Source organism: Oxyura jamaicensis, chromosome 1 (genome assembly GCF_011077185.1).
Source record: "Oxyura jamaicensis isolate SHBP4307 breed ruddy duck chromosome 1, BPBGC_Ojam_1.0, whole genome shotgun sequence".
Classification (NCBI taxonomy): Eukaryota; Metazoa; Chordata; class Aves; order Anseriformes; family Anatidae; genus Oxyura; species Oxyura jamaicensis.
This window is the reverse complement of record NC_048893.1, coordinates 182729718-182746444: the sequence shown is the minus strand read 5'-3', so window position 1 is coordinate 182746444 and position 16727 is coordinate 182729718. Positions and strand designations below refer to the sequence as shown.

General features: G+C 51.3%; 1 protein-coding gene across 4 annotated transcripts in view; it reads right to left on the bottom strand.

Moving 5' to 3' along the window:
- The window catches only part of SLC7A1 (solute carrier family 7 member 1), a 35826-nt gene extending 19486 nt beyond the window's left edge, over positions 1 to 16340 (bottom strand). The window contains exons 1-2 of one of the 4 annotated variants that reach the window (XM_035325395.1): positions 16119 to 16340; positions 7942 to 8087 (exon numbers count right to left, since the gene is read on the bottom strand). The gene's annotated coding sequence lies outside the window, so the exon portion shown is untranslated. Of the gene's footprint in view, positions 1 to 7725; positions 7745 to 7941; positions 8088 to 11436; positions 11460 to 16118 lie in introns of those variants that run through there. The other 3 variants (XM_035325385.1, XM_035325401.1, XM_035325406.1) reach the window with 3 other exon arrangements.
- Positions 16341 to 16727: the final 387 nt, after the last annotated feature.

Genomic DNA, 16727 nt, shown 5'->3' with positions numbered 1-16727 from the left:
TTTACAGTACGGAGAAGTGAGATCGTACTTCATCGGCTCCAGCTAAAACCCAGTGTAGAAGGTGGGAAAATACATGCTAAGGAACTTAATTGAGCTTTTAAGCCCAGTGCTTCAGTTCTGCCATCACATCATCAACTAGAAAATTTTAAAAAAATCTTCATTTTTCCCCAGACACCAGTTGTTAACCTAGGCTTAAATCCCTCTCCCTTGGCCTTACGCCTGCCTCCCCTGCCATGAGCAAGTAATTACAATGGCAGGAGCAAAGCTGAGGACTGGGAAGTCCCACCGTGCCAGGAACTGTCCCAGTCCCACCAAAAGCCCTCGAATAGCAGCTACAGTCCAGAAAGACACTGATTCAAACCCTTGGAGAGAGGCAGGTTTCAGGCAAGTCTTCGAAAAATCTCATTTGGTGAGCCACGGGAATTCCCGACGCATGTGGAGAGGGAAAGCCATGCTCTCCCTTCCCAAGGATGAGAGGTCTGTTTACCAAGGTTTATTCGTATGTTGGTTCTCACCTGCAGCCTCTTGCACCATATGAAACAAAAACCTCCAAAACAAAACAAAGCAATCCCTGCCACAAACTGCAGCTGACGGCGAGCAAGATACCCACAGGAAATGTGTTCATGGGTTTGCTTCCCAAAGCCAGCCTGAAAGTCAGGACTGGTTTGACTCAGAAGCAAGCCCCGGATCTCAAGGCAAGCACAGCTTTGTTACGTTGTACAGAGTTACCCAGAAATGCTAAAGGAGTGCTGAAAAAAGTTTCCTTCTTGCCAAGCCATTATTTGTGGCAAGGCTGAGACATCAAACGGCCAGAAGTGTTTTGGGTTCTTCGATTCAGCTGATTGGGCTGCTTGAGCATGGCAGGGACCCGCTGTGAGCTGCACTAAGCCCCAAGGAGGACGTCTCTGCGGGGAACAGAGGCAGCATGGCACACTTTTGTCTAATAAATACCCCCAGGTACAGGCAATCCCCGCGGTCCTGAGCCCTTCTCCCTTCCTCTGCCACCCCCGCGAGGAGCTGTGAATCCTAATTTGCTTTCAGGCTTCAGTGCAAAGCCTCTGCTCCAAAAACACGCTGCCTAAAAACGATTGTGGACCATTTATTTTCTGTGTAGGCATTTCATTTAACTAAACCTGGTGTCCTGCCAAACGAACACAAGTCAGCGGTGCCAGACAAATGGGAGTTCTATCTCCGCACTGAAAATGAAAACCTGGTACCTGACAAACTCCTCTGCCACAGCTGGAATCATGGGATCATTTAGGTTGAAAAAGACCTCCAAGATCACCTCCTCCAACCTCTAGTTGTGTTGTGACAACCTTTGGGCAAAAACTGGGCTGGAGAGGAACAATGTCCCGGGAGAGATCCAGCCCCTCGCTGCAGGGATGCTGCACCAGGGCAGGAGCTTGGCCAAGTCTCAGGTACAGGGTCAGGCAGGATTTATTCATTAAAGAAATTACTAGTGAATTATCTCAAGCTCATACATAAGTGCAAGAATCCCACCAAGAAAATATTTCAAAATAATTTCACTCTGAAGCTTCCTTGGGCACACCTACGGCTATTTTTACAGCGGTGTTGTGGTTATCAAGAGAAAAAGCAGAAGGACTTTCGATGGATAATTTGGTTAGAGGAGGAACGATTTAATTAGGACGGACCTAGAAATTAAGGCTGCCATCCTGACAGTGGCTCAGTGCCAGCAGACAGCTGGCTGTCTTCTGGCCGAGCTGAAAATCAAGACATCAACGTCGTCCTGCCCGTAAAGCGCCAGAAAGCTGGGGTTTTTCCCCCAGAAATAAAATGCCACCTGCAGCCCACCAATTGTGATGAGCAAGGAGGGTGCAGGGCGCCCGAACCGCAGCTGTCTCCTGCGTCCCCTTGCACGCAGCGCTACCTCTCATCGTGTGGATGACTGATGACTATCCTGAGCATCTCTTGCCCATTGTTGTTGCTTTTCAAGCAGTGGGTAACAAAACCAAGCTTTCGCTGTCAATTATACTCACAATGACTTGGCAAAGGGGCTTTCAGTAAGGACAGGTGTTGATTTTGTTCTTCGGTTTGCAGCACAACATCTCTCTGGATGCAGCAGAGGGGCCATTACACCTCTGCCCCAAACCTTTCCTCTGATCATTTGTTATCTTTGCAAGTGCATCAAAGGGTGACTTCGGCGGAGCTTATTTTCCCCTCCTTAGAAGTTGGATCTGCCTGTGATCTCGCTTTTTGAAGGCTTCTTGCCTTTGAAGTACGGAAATGTGTGCTGGGCTGGCTCCTCTCACTCCCACTCCTAACCACACTTGAAACGACGACCCTTTATTTCAATATATGGTCAGCACTCCCGTGGCATAATACCACCCTAATCACGTAAAACAATGTAAATTACTCCAGAAATGCTGCCAAATGGCACATAACCACCCTCGAGTCGAGGAAACTTGACCTGAATGAACCGAAATGAGCTCTGTGCGCCCTCACATGCCTGACTCTAGCCCTGCTTTAGCAGCTCAGGGCACTGAGGTGTTACAAAAGACCTCTGTGATCCCTGGGCACGAGCTCCTGGAAGGCGAGGAAAAGCCCCTCGGACCCTGGGTGAGGGCTGTGCTGTGGGGAGCATGGCTGGAAATCACTCACCTGCTGCCAGGACAGCTCCTGGGACAAGCTCTTGTAGGCTGACCCTCCTCCTGCCCAGAGCCCACGTTAAAGCTACGGGACCAAAGCAACACAGAGAGCTTTATTAAATGCCAACCCTCCTTCCCATCCTCTCATCACTCAAAACCACCCCAGGACGCAAGGGGCTGGCCTGATTTCTACAGCTCACCTCAGCTCCTGCCTTTTATACGTGCTCTGGTTACGCTGGGAAGCGCGGAGAGGAAACTCGTGCCACCCCAGGGGGCTTCACCCCAAGATCCTGGGCACCTGGGGGCTTCAGCAGGAGCTGAGGGAAGAGTGACCCACCTCGATAACCTAGCAGGGGGGCTCCCGGGGCAGGGTTCACATCCTCTGGTGAGATCCTGCCGGAGTCAACAGCAAGGCTCCCACCGACTTCAATAGGGCCCAATTCCACCCACTCCTCCTGGTCCTTGTCCTTTATTTACAACGCACTGTATGTTTGTTCTGCGTCCAAATTCTTGTGCCTCGGCTGCATTGTATTTTAAAGTAAAATAAGATGTTCTTTCTCTTCTTATCTAATGGTTAACATACCTATTATATCAGGTTTGTAGATTTCCTTCCCCACTAACAACATTTCAAAAAGGGACAGCATTCTTCAAAACAACCCCGTAAGAAAACAAGCAGTCTTGCATCTGGCTACCAGCAAGAAGCAAACCATAACAAACATCTGTCCAGCCAAACATGAAACACCACGTGTAAAAATAAGCTGACACGGCACCCTTTTACATAAGCAGCACTACCACTTCCTACACAATCACAATTTGTTTCAGCTTCTGGAAACCACTCCTTATCTATTTCAAGGCCCTGCTGGCTCCTGAGAATTTTCTCCTCAGAAGCCAACTCCGACACGCAGAAGAGCATAAAATTAAAGCCGATTAGGCAGAACAAGGAGTTTTCTACTAACCCAAAGAGAAAACTCGAGCCTAACCCTGCTGCATGTCTAATGAGCTGCCCTGGCACCTCTACAGAGGAAGCATGAGCAGAAAACCTTACTCAGCCTCATCCCACATACGCTTTGGTTCATTTTGAAATCTTTGCTGCCAATACCCCTCCTTCACAGCAAAGTGGCATCCCGTGGTCAGTTTTATTTTTCCTCAGCATCCTTTCGGTCTTCAGTGAATGTCTGCTCATACAGCTACAGCATCACTGCTACCAATCTGCAGGAGAACAAACATGCTGGCATGTCTGGCAAACAACGTGGAATGGGTTTGGCCCTCTGTTTTTATATTAAACACACGCCAGCTTCCTGAACAAGCACATGGTGATGACTTTTTGATGGGTTTACAGGTAATAAATCCCTTTGGGTGCCTTTTCCAAAGGGCTGGCTTTGTTTCTCCCATCCCCAAAGCAGTACCATTCACAGAGAAGCCCTACTCAGAAAAAGAAGAGAGGGAAAATCCATATACCTACTATTTCTACTAGCACGACAGATATTTTTAGGTGTCAGATTGAACTGTAGACTCCTAGAGGCAAAGAGGTTCTGTTTTAAGGAACCACACCAGAACCACCAGCTGCCTTCTGAAACGTCATTTGGAAAAAAACAGAGGAAAGCAAACAATAACTGAGGCACACCAGCCTCAGGTGCAAAGCAAAACCTTATTTTCCTGCACTAAAGGATTAAGCGCGTCAGATAACGCACTTTGGAAGGACCTCTCTTGGAAAACCTGCAGAAGTTTTGTTAAGTTACCTTGTGACGAGTGACAGGGCAGAGACAAGACAGCTACAGCAGACGCTGAGCTTTCCACACAGATGCCTACCACAGAAAAGGCTTCTCGGCTGGTGAAAACAAAGGCACGACCATGCACCAGCGTTACGTGGAGCTGGCAGATATCCCAACATGGCAGCAGTAATGGCTGGGAGCCCAAGCCAAAAGCCAGTGAAAGTAACTGCAAATCTTTGCATCAGTTTCACTGTGCAGAATGGGATGCCATCCTGTTTTCTTATGATTACCAGGCAAGATCTGTCCATCTGCTGTTGAATTGCTCCCTTGATTCACATAATTCTAGTATTTTTTGTGTGTAAGTACGTATTTATGTAAATATACATCACAGAAATGTAGATGACATTGGCACGTATGTATGTGGACACTAAGCTTTATATTCTTTGCCAATTCTGTCATTACAAGTGGGATCACCCAGCAGTAAGGCATTTACTACTCGGAACGAAGTCATGCAGTTAAATATAAACCACTCACTACACAGATCAACAGCACACACAGCAGTGGGCGTGCAGTGTGTACAAAAACAATCTCAACTACCTGCCTAAAGACACGCTGCCCATAAAAACGGGACCGTGTTACTTTCCTCTTGTGAACACAGCTGTTTGAATGGCACGAGGAATGTGTTGCCTGGGAACCAGCCCTCTGCCACTCGTGGCTTCTGTTCTTCCAGCTCCTGCACGTCAGGGATATCTCAGAGAGATTTCCAATGGAAAAGGAGCAGCGAGGTGCCCTCTCTGATCCCTAAATCACGCATCTACTTACCATCAGCTACTGAAAGGGGAATACCTAGTGCCACTGGCAGAGCAGAGCGTGCTGGTGCTCCACTACTGCCTCGGGGTGCTGCGGTTCACCAGGCTGCCTTCTGACCTGGCACAGCTGCTGTCCACAACAAGAAACAAGTTCGTTTCCCATCCCATAAGAACTGCCAAGATGGCAAAGAACATCCTTTGCTCAAGTCCAGACAAGATTTCCTAGCTGCAAAATATTTGTGAGCTAGGAATTTCCCCAAAATCTCAGAGCAGGCAAACTTCAATGTTTTGCTTCAGTGCCTGCATACAACTTGATCCGGGTTATTTGGGATTACACATTAAAACACATTTTAAAACAAAGAGTGATTTTTGACCAAAATAAAAGGAGGGAGGTTCCTACTCTGAAAGTCACAAGGAGAATGCTTCAACCTCTCAAAACACAAGCTTCAGCATCCAAAATGGAAGCTCGCTGGAGTCTGGTCTTCTCTACAAAGCTTCTGCTACGATTAACAGCAAAGATCTCCTGCTGTACAAATAGTTGATGCATTAGGATTAATTTGCAGTGGGGAAGTTCACCAGTACGATCCCTTTCTAGCTGCAGGCACAGTGAAACACTGGGACAGGATACAGGAAAGGTGCAAGCCTCCAGCACCCAAGCATCTCAAGAACAGGTTAGAGAAAACCCTCTTAAACTGGACACAGAGCACCCTGCCTTACAGCAGGGAAGACCCAAGTGCAGCTGGATAATACGCTTGCTCCTGCAGGAGGGCAGCCCGGCATTTGCTGCCTGCAGCTCCTCAGGGATCAAAAATATGGGGAGATGCCTCCCCGCCTCGCTGACAAAGGGTGTCACACCTCTCCCGTTATGGGAATCGCTATTTTCTGATGAAAACCATTTAATTGAAATATCTCCCACCAGCTTGACTAGTTTTCTCAAATAGCTCCTCAGCATGGCTTCAAATTACATTTTGTGAGAAAATGGCTTGATTTAACTCCCTTGATTTGTCACAAAACCTGAGGGGATCTCCACTGATAATTAGACTTGCCCAACCAGAGCCTGAGACAGATTGCCAGGGATCGACTCTGAATGACAAACTGCCGGGAATCTGCCATGGGTTCAGCCTTGACAGCAAGCAGAAAAAATATATATATATACTCTGGGAAACAAATAAGCAAGCTTCTGTCTTCTTAAATCCAGATAAAAGGGAGACAGAGCTTTGCTTAGCAGAGACGTCCGGCCGTGGCACTCAGCGAGCTGCAGGCACGGCCTTTAGACAATAGTCCTTGGGAGACGGTGGGAAGTGTCCGTGAAGAGATAAGGAAGCAAGTTAGACAGAGACAGAAGTTGGTTTGTTATTAAAACAGTGGTGGGGAAACCATCAAACAACAAATTTAGAGCCCCAACACTTCTGCAGAAGAACAAATGCCATCCTGTAGCAAGGTGGGCACATTGCCACGAGCCAGGCAGACGGATGGAGGGAGACTTCCCCACATGCTGCCATTTCATCAGGAAGAAAGGCACAGCAAGCAGGGATTTTCAGGTACATCAATTTTGGTACATCCCTTAGAGGCAGGGAGGCCAGCCGCTACCTTGTGAGCAGTGGCAGCTCCAGCTGGAGCCAGGGTCACTCACCAGCAGCACCAGACCCGTGGCCACCACTGGGACCCAAGGGCTCACGTCTACACCCCACAAAGAGGGTGCTTACAGGGGTGTTTTGCAGCATTTAAAACAAAGCTCTCACCTCTTCTTCCAGCTCTGCAGAAATGCTGCAGCGTGCTGCTAGCAGGAGGGAGAGAGCTCAGCTTGCACACATTCAGGGAGGAAGGAAAGCAGAAATCCTACATGGCAAATCACAGGGCTCCCGCTCACCAGGATGACTCCAGTCTGAAAAAGTTCCTCCCGTTGAGGGAACGTTTGCTGTCCTCGGGTAACTGTGTCTGCAAACGTCTAATCATGCTACAAAGCCTGCATCGTTCCTCAGGGCTTGTGCAATCTAAATAAAGTAATTAGACTACGTTCTCATTAATCCAGGAGTTTTTCCCATGATTTGGAGGCCGTTCTCAAGGGCCTGCCATGCACAACCCACCAAGTCAGAGCTGTCAGTCCTCCACCTTGATCTGGTTTTGGGTAGGGACTCAACACAGCACAAGAATTACAAAAAAGAAAGGAGGATGGGGAGCCCTGACAGCGCAACCACGCTCCCAGCACATCCAGGATGTGGCGGTGTCCCAGCTCCCCGACAGCTCATGGCACCCGCCTCAGCAGGGCCCCTTGTTTTGGGATGGGAATCGGGCAGGGCAGGGCAGCTGCGGAGAGCAGGGCTGCCAGGAACACAGGATGTGCCCACATCAACACAGTCTAGACACTCGCAGTGAAACAGGAGCCAGGAGCAGCCCAGAGAGATGGAGCAGAGGTAAAGCATGAGGCCAGCACCTCTGTGGGACTGCAGGCAGCGTGCCCCAAGGTGACAGCCACCACACTCATCTCCAGGAAAGCAGCTTCCCCTCTACAGTCCCTCCGTGTGACAGGGCAGTGGTCACACAGTTCTCATCTGCCATCAAACCCCTCCGGCCCCCCAGCCTGGTGAAAGCTGCTACCTGTGCTGATCCCCAGGCTTGCAACGCGCTACTCGAGTTGCATCATCTTCCCACCTTCCTCCCCTTCCCAGGCAGCTGCTTCCCACAGTATTCCCGGCCACCTCGAGTCAAGCAGGCTGCTGAAAGCAGCCCGGCGGTTAGGAATAGCAGCAGGGCACGGTTTGGTCGTTTCTGCAAACACTACGAGCAGTTGCCATGGCAGCTTCACCCACGTACTTGCCCGCTTGCTGTTAAAACTTCATGTTTCACGAGCCGCTCGCTTTCCTTCCAGTACTTGACCCGATCCTGCCCAGCTCAGCAGTCCTCCAGTCCCTTAGACCACAAGCTCCAGTAAAATCCAGTGTTCAATGGGACAGGAGCACCTGAGTAATAAGAAAAGGCATACGAGATGGGATTACTGCTCTGATTGAGGGGAAAAAAAATCAGTCTCGGAAGTGATTTGCAAATAATCCTGTAAGCTTTCACTGCAAAGACTTCACAGCTCCTGAACGCTGATGGATTTACAAAACGCTTCCAAAAACCACATCCAGGTTATTCAAACCCAAAATAGGAACAGAGCAGCCCAAACAATACGAGCGTGGTGTCTGACTGCTCTGATTGCACGGTCATCGACTGCTCCTGCTGTCACACGGGTATCGGAGGCCAGCTTTGATATATTCCACCTAAATAAATCTTATCAAAGCGAGGTAGGCGTAAGGTCTGTTTGCTTTTGGTAAACGCTCTTCTTTTAGCTCAGCCAAAACTCACTGCTCAGCTCTCCCCTGCTCCTTGACGGCTGTGCTGCAGGAGGAAAAAGGTGAACGCTTTTCTCTGCAGGCTGCATCTCCCTGGGTCCGCATGCAGCAGAAGGGCAGGACCTGATCGAGCCTCTTCAGCCCTCTGAGGTTTGCTGCAAGCTCCACAGCCTGCCAGCATATAAACACCAAATACGGGCAGATTTGGCCTGAGCCGAGCCGTAAGGCTGCTGCAAAATCAAGCTGAGACTCAGCCCCAGTCCTGCAGGCAGCAGCACCTTGCAGGCTGCGTTACCCTACCTGTGTTGCGATGTGGGCTGTGGAAAGCCAGCGCTCACAATCTGCACGCTCCTGCAAAAGGAGCTTGTTTTTCCGCTTGGAAACGCAGGTCAATTTGCAAAATAGATTAACTCCAAAGAGAAAAAAAAGAAAAATATTTGCCACCTATTTCTCATTCCCCTCCATCAGCCTGGCACCCGACCAATTTGTAGAGCGAAGCCTGGCCTGGATTTCCGATTCGACGGGAATTGCCATCTGCACCTCCCTGCCCCACCAGCTTCGCGTGCAGGTTTTGGGGCAGGCGAGACTTCTGTTTCTCAATTCCTAACACATAAGCAGGCTTTCTCCCAGTACCTGATTTTGAGAATTTGCTCACGATACACCAAACAAAAATTTCAGCTCTCTCAGTACCGACATTGAGCTCGGTGACAGAAATAAGTGAAGTCGCACAGCACACAGCCCTGTTGAGGGAAGTGGTGAGGTTATCCTCAAAAATAACTCTGTCCCTATAAGCCAAAGTGTATGGCTTGGAGTAAATACGCATTTCTTCTTACTGGGAGAAAAACTACTATTATCATCCAGTCTGCTAATATATTTTATAAGCCTTATTAGAGTTTCCCAATTCTGATATCAAAAGAAATTACTCTTGATTACATTCCTGGGGCTGGAGGTGTGCAGAGAGGCCTAAATACGACAGTCTCCGAGAGGTGCTGCATTAAACATTTCATTGCAGCTCTTCCAGCACGCACAGTGCCAGCTCCCCCCAGTCCCACACGTCACTTATCTCAAAGAAGAAACTTTGAAGTATAACAAAACACGCTGCTGCTGCTGCTGCGAGGCTCTCTAAGTGACAGCAGGAAGGCATCAAACCACTGGCTGTAAATACTCTGCTTAGTTTCTCTGCGCTGGGACTTGGGAGGAAAAATATGGGTGATTTTAGAGCAAAATTAGTATGAAACAAGTGGTGATTAGTATTCCTCCCCCCCCCCCCCCAGGGTCTGAACAGCAGCATGGAAGTGCAAAACTGCTGCTGGTGGTGCTATGCACGGGGCTGCTCTGTTCTCCAGACGCTTCCTTCTAAGGAGAAGGCAGGTTCAGAAGGGCTCTATGCCTGCAATGCTCTCTCTGGAGCTGCCAGAGCACAGCCACGTGGCCGCAACACCCACCCACGTTTCCCTGGGGATCCCCTTGCGTTTCTTCACAAGCCACCCAGGTTACGAGGGTTAGGATTCCTCCCAGCTGGGTTTAGCCAACCCCAGCACAGCAAACTGAACCTACTGACTTCAGAAACAAAGATCTCCTCGCAAGAATGAAGATTCCTCAAACTACTGCATTCCTCAAAAATAAAGAGTCTTCTGAAGCTGCTTAGCTCTCATGTTCACTCTGCTGCTTGTGTTGGAGCTTTCCTGAACTGAAAAGGCACCAGAGGCCAAATTCCCAGCCCAATCCTTGCCGTTCCAGCAGAGACAAATCTCACACAAGTTCTCATTTTCCATGCCCCAGCGGGAGCTCAAATACCAATCCTCCCCTACGTGGCACCTCCACCCTCATCCCTTGTTCAGCTGCAGAGGTCTGGGTGTTGCCCTTCTTCACACTAAGGGTGCCAGAACCCCTTTGGCTCCTTTCTTCCTCTCTTCCAGCGGATCACAGAGCCCGGAAGGCCCTGCCTGCTTCCACCTGTGCTCAGCACCAGTGGATACCTGATGCCATGGCCTCGCTGCGCTTCCAAACTGTATCAGCTCATTTCCCCATACCTCTTTTGATTGCTTCTGTTGCTGTTCCCAGTAAGGCACAGAACACGGCGGGGCTGATTTTGCTTTATTTTTCCTAACTGCCTGCTCGAAGCTTTCAGAAGCTGCAGGCACACGAACCAGCCCAATGCAGAGCTCTGCTGTGAAGAGAGAGAGAGCAAAAGCCCTTCTCAACATGCGTTGCAGGTCACCCTGTTCCATGAACTTTTGGAAGGGGGAAAACAAACAGCGCGGCACTCAGCAGCATCCTCTGCTTGGGAATTATCTCACACGGGTCATCAAACAGCTGTCAGGCAGTGAGCAGCCCGGAGCGGAGTTTAATCAGCAACCTGAAGATGAAAGACTGTATTCTGGTTACCCAAGCCAACTAACCCCTCCCCCCCGTAATATTTTCTGGAGATAAATCACATTATTTACTTTGCCAGCTGAAGCAACGTTGGTGACAGAGTCACTTCAGCAAAGCCACCTCCTTCTACGATCGCAAAGGTTTTTCCAACTGGTTTATTTTAAGGGTCTCCCACAAGCTTTTCTTCAGCTTAAGGAAACAGCTCGTTTATCAACTCACAGTAAGCTCTTGCGTGCTACGTCTACTCCTGCCACATACATATCCTAATAAGCCTCCCACAGAGGCATTCCCTGATGAAACTACTACTAGTATTAGCAGCGTTTTGATTTTGTTTTGCTTTATAGTTTGTACTTTTTTCCCCCCCTTCTTTCTTGGCAGAAGTGGTCTTCTTTGCTTCTGCTGCCCCACAGCCCAGAGCTGCATCACTTCCCGCTGCAGAGGCGGTGCAGGGAAGCGGATCCTTGGGAAAGAAAAAGCCCTGATCTCAGTGTGCTTCACCCATAAAGCTAAAAAAAAAAAAAAAGGGCAGTTTTACACAGTCCTTCTTTTATAGCAAAGGAAAGTGGCACTGAACCACACTCCCCAGCCCCAGCAAACTCACCTGTGGTTTACCTGCCCCACCACCCCGGTGCCGGCCGTGCGGTGCGGACACGCGGGGCAGCACCGTGCAGGTCTTCTTACGGCTGGCTCCCAGAGCTCTGGGCACAGAGGGGGATATCCCCAACGGGGGGGCTGTAACCCCGTCCTTCTCACCATAGCAAAACGCCTGGGGCCGTACGGCAGCTCGGCTCGCAGGCAGCCAGGAATGATGTGGGTCACAGCGCACACCGCTATTTATTTTGGGAACACCTCCTCGTTCGACAGAGCGGCTTCCAGGAATAAATAAATGAGCCGGTGCGGGGGATTTTAAGCAAGCTGCATGAATCCGTACCAGGGACAAACCCAGTTAAATAAAAAGCTCATTGTTCCATTTTTGTTGTTTTTAAAGAACATCGGTGTGGCTTATAATAAACTTTTAGAAGGGGATGACTACCAAACAGCCACTAGATTCAAGAAAAACATATCTTGCTCAGTAAATACAGATGGCAATTCATTGCAAACCCTCAAAAATAGCATGCTAATTAAAATCCTCATTCTTGTAATTTATAAATTAAGCAGGCTAAGAGATCTACAAGGAAAGATACAGGAAATGACAAGGGTCTGGAAAATAACGAGGCAGGAGTGACATGCAAAACCTGTCCAGCTCAGAACAGACAGCTGGGACATTTCTCCAGAAGCCAGGGAAAGAGAACCCAAGAGTTATTCCTCAGCCCAGAAAAAGGCAGGAGAAGGAGCTGTAGGAAAATCGGAAGCTAAATACTACCATTACTGTAATAAACATAGCATTTTAGTAAAGCTAGGAATCACGTGGATTTCTTAGGAGTTGTCGAGGTATGGCACGCACTGAGGACCAGGTTAGATCAACAGGAAAACGTAGGGAAGAAGGCTTAGCCAAGGAACTAGTAGGGTATTTTTTCCCATAGGTGTTACCCCAATTTCTGAGCACGGCCAAGTTGCACCTTTGTGAAAATGAAGTTTTTTGAACTGTTTTTCACTCAAGGGGAAAACTGGAAAGTCCAAAACGCAGCCCAAGACAAAAATCTCGTGGCATTTCATCCTGGAAACTCCGAAACAAGGCACTTCTGTACAAGATACCGCTCATGGGACTGCCAGGCAACCACCTCAGTGGGCTCAGGGCAAGTCAGCAACGCTGGAACGAGGGTCCCGGGAGTTGTACAAGCCATGCTGGCAGTGGGGAGGTGGGAGCCCCAGTCCCTAATCGCCGACACTCCCAAAGTGCCCAGGAACCACGGGGAATGGTTGGGAATCCTGCACTCAGGGGGTAATCGCTGGGAGGTGTTCGTTAACCCCATGTCTTGTTTGACCAAGAGATTCAGCTATGCTTTTTTTTTTCTTTGTGGGTTTAAGCAGGCAGCGATACGGGAGCAAAGGCACTAACAAGGGAGTGCTCGAATACCAGAACAAACTCACCCCCAGTGCAAACAGCCACGGCTCTCCCCAAAGCCACTGAGGAATCCGAGAACCTCGCAAGTTCATCGAGATAAACATTTAGACGTTTGCAGTGCAGACATTTACATCGGAGCTAAGCCTTTTATAGCCAGCGGGGAGCAACCTTCAGGGTGCGAGGCATCTGGGTCAGCGCTGCAGCAATGCCCAGCCCTCCTCTGAAGGACCACGAAGGACATGGGGACATCTACCTTGGGTGGAGATGACTACGTTTGGCCAGATTAATAGAACCTTCAGCACAGGCAGGTTGGCAGCTCTGGGTTGGTATTGACTTGAGTTGACCCAAACCAACCTCCCAGGTCTGCTGCTCACCTGGTTAAGGCATCAGGATTCTCAGCTCACCCTTCTGGAAGGGCAAAGCAGCTCTGCCCCACGGATTAACCTTGCATCCACAGGGCACAGTGGCAGTCACTCGCCTCCTCCTGCCCCAATCTGCACGTGGCTGGGTTTCTGGCGTCGCCGATATGGGCCAAGAGAAGAGAATTAAAGGTGCTGTGTTGTCTCCTGCTCTCTGAAAGATGAGGTACGACTGGAAGCGGCATTTCTGAAAGGCTGCTGAAGTCTCATTAACCTGTCACGGTGGATCATGGTCAAGGAACTTGATAGATCAAGAGTGAATGAAACACAGTACAGGCAGCAATTCTAATAAGATCCCCGCTCTGCTTCACCTGAACCACAATTCTTCCCTGTTGGAGAGGAAACAACGAACACTACACAGACCAGACAGACCAGCAGCTGTGCTCAGCACCAGCTAATTGCCACATAGCCGCCCTCACACGTCTCACATAACCTAAGCAAAGACACAGAGCTCAGGTGCAACACCTGAACTTTTTAGTAGGCTGGCACAGGAAAAAGAAAATAAAAATAAAAATAGGAGTGGCAAGGATTCCAGCAAAAGCACAGCTCAGAGCTGGTTCCTCTGGTAACTGGTAAGGTTACAGAAAGAGAAATGCTACCACTCATGGCTTCCCTCGTCTGAGCTACGCTCCTTCTGTCTAGCAAATCCAGCTCCCCTTTCTCTCCTTCGCGTGGATTCAAGAGCACATTGCAAACGTGCAATAACACATTTTGACCCACATTCACAGCTGAGCTGCTTGAATTAGAAGCCTAGCTGGCCTCAGTTTCCATTACAGCCCACCCAAAACTCAGGGTACCTCCTGAACGTGTCTTCTCGATGATCAGCACAAGCCTACAAGGAGCGAGCCTCAAAACACACCCCAGTGAAATGGCCAAAATCAAGGACACGGCTCAGGGAACAGGGTCATTTTGGAGCCGATTTCACTAAGGCACACTAGCGGAGGAGCACAGTACAAGAGCCATCCCCTCCAGATCATCCAAAGTACAAGAGAGTCAGAATACAATCTGCAATTACGCAGCCTGGGCAATTACACGGTTCTTCCTCTTTTGCATCAGATACAAATCCTGTCTAAAAGATGTTTAGGCTGACTGCTGAAGGCAACGCAAGTCCACAGAGTACCTCACCAGCCAGGAAGGTTTCTCCCAGTCAGAGGCAAAGACGGTGCAGCTGGGAAGCTGGGTGTGAGTGCGTGCCTAGCCATGTGCCAGGCGTTTCAGAAAACAAACACACGGCGAGTGCTGAAAACCAAAGCGAAACACGCTTCCCTATCACGAGGTTCAAACACACCACTGTCAGAGCAGGCTTTACAAACCCTTTTTGTTTTACTACTGCTTCTACATGCTGCGTCTTGCCCTCGGGAACTTAGCACAGGGACTACCCACGCCTCTCCCTCGATGGCAGAGGCAGTCAAGTGTCACCGAGTAAAGGATTTCTAAAGGCAGAGCTGTCCCACAGCACCTACAGGTGCGAACACATCTTCCCCACGTGCCCTGGGCTTGGAGCAGGGGTGCTGAGAGGTTTGTGTGATGGCAGACATCGTCATGGGGCTGTTGCTTGCTGCTCAGGGCTGCAGCTGATGTTTGTAAATGGCCACGAGTGCCACACGCGATAGGCAAAGCTGCTTAGCTAACAGACAGCTAACTCATAAAGCCCACCTTTCATATCCTGTGAACTCCTCAGAGCTGCAAAGGCCTTCTTGTCCTCAGCCTGTGCAGCACCGATGGTAATTACACCCTGCTCCAAAACTAAGACTCCTACAAGGTCCCTTCTTTCCAGCCTGTGTTGCATACAAAAACCCTGTGAGGTCCGCCCCCCCCCCCCCCCCCCCCCCCCCCACCCTGTCTGCCACAAACGTTCGGACATGAATATGCAAAACAAGAAGAAATCCATCTGTTAGTCAAACCAGCTGCCCGTGAAACGCTAACAAACAAAATGGGAACAAGCCCCTTCCCTAATCGCAGGTGGGAACCAGAGACCAGGGCAGGCTGAAGGACAGCGGACAGCAGGAACTTGTGGGTTGCAGCCTTGAGTTGAGAGCCAGGAGCACAAACCTGGATTCTGAGTGAATTCTCAGCCTCTTTTGTAATTTTAAAAAAGGAAAGCACTGCACGCCGTGGCTGCAGCAGTCCCAGACGAGGGATGGCCATCATGGTCCGAGGTTCACTTCTGCTCAGCGCTCGGGCCTGCACCTCCCAGAGAAGCATGTCCTCCGCCACCCCGCTCGTCTTGTGGGGTGAAGAGAGGGGCGTTGAGCCCGGCCAGGTGGGTTTCATGACTCGGGCACCCTGGCTGGCTCTGGGGGACGGCGGGCAGGGTGGCAGGCGGTGGTGATGCCCACCTGGGTGGGTGCCAGCTGCCACCAAGGGAGGCTGGGCACCATCCCCCTGCCACCACAAGCCAGCCAGAGCAGGGGGTCCCAGCGTGTTGGGGGGCACAGGGAGGGGCTGGGACACCCCGAAAGCTGAGGAGGGGGGAAAAGGGGGCTGAGGAGGGGGGGAAAGGGGGCTGAGGAGGGGGGGAAAGGGGGCTGAGGAGGGGGGGAAAGGGGGCTGAGGAGGGGGGGAAAGGGGGCTGAGGAGGGGGGGAAAGGGCTGGCTCCCCCACCTCGGAGGGCCCTGCTGGAGATGCGCCCTGCGGGAAGGTGGAAGCAGAGGAGAGGACACGGGGGAGAAAATGGAGAGGCCGCGCAGGGCAGGGCACGGTGCCGGGGAGCCCCCAGCCCGCAGCCCCCGATTGCATCATGCAAAATGGATGCCCCGCGCGTGGCCCGGCCCCAGCCCCAGCCCCGTCCCCGTCCTTCTTTCTCCCCGTCCCTAACCCCAGCCCCTTCCCCAGCCCCGGCCAGCTCCCGCACTCACCCGCGGCCCCTGGCCGGCGGCGGGCTCAGGCGTGAGGCGAGGCGGGGCGGCGGGCGGCAGCCGCGGCTGGCATCGTGGCCATGGCAGCGCCGCGCTCCCCGCCGCCGCTTTACACCTCCGGCAAAGAGGCCGCGCCGGCCCCGCCTCCGCGATGAATGGGGAGGCGGGCGGCGGGCGAGGCCGCCGGGACGGGGCCTTTTCGGGCTGCCGGGAGCCCCCCGGGGCTGGGGAAGGCCATGGGGTGGTCTCTGGGGACGCCCGGTGCCGGAGCCGCCGTCCCCGGTGAGCCCCGGGCCCCGCCGCTGCCTGCCCGCCATCTCGCTGCTTTCCCGCCCGGCGCCATGGCGGGCCCGGCCGGGGGCAGGGCCGGGGAGCTGAGGGGGGAAAGAAGCAAAGGGGGACTTTGAGCCACGGGGAGAAGGGGTGCTCGGTCACATACCGCGGCAGGGAAGACAAAAAGAGAGGGAGGCAAAGGCCTCGTTGGTTTGGCTCAGGAAACAGCCAAAACGGTGTCTGGAAAGAGGGCTTGGATGAGTGCATCTCCTCGGATCGGGAGGAGGTTGCCCCCAAAAGCAGATTATAAGAAGGGTTTGTGTCCTTAGCACAGGG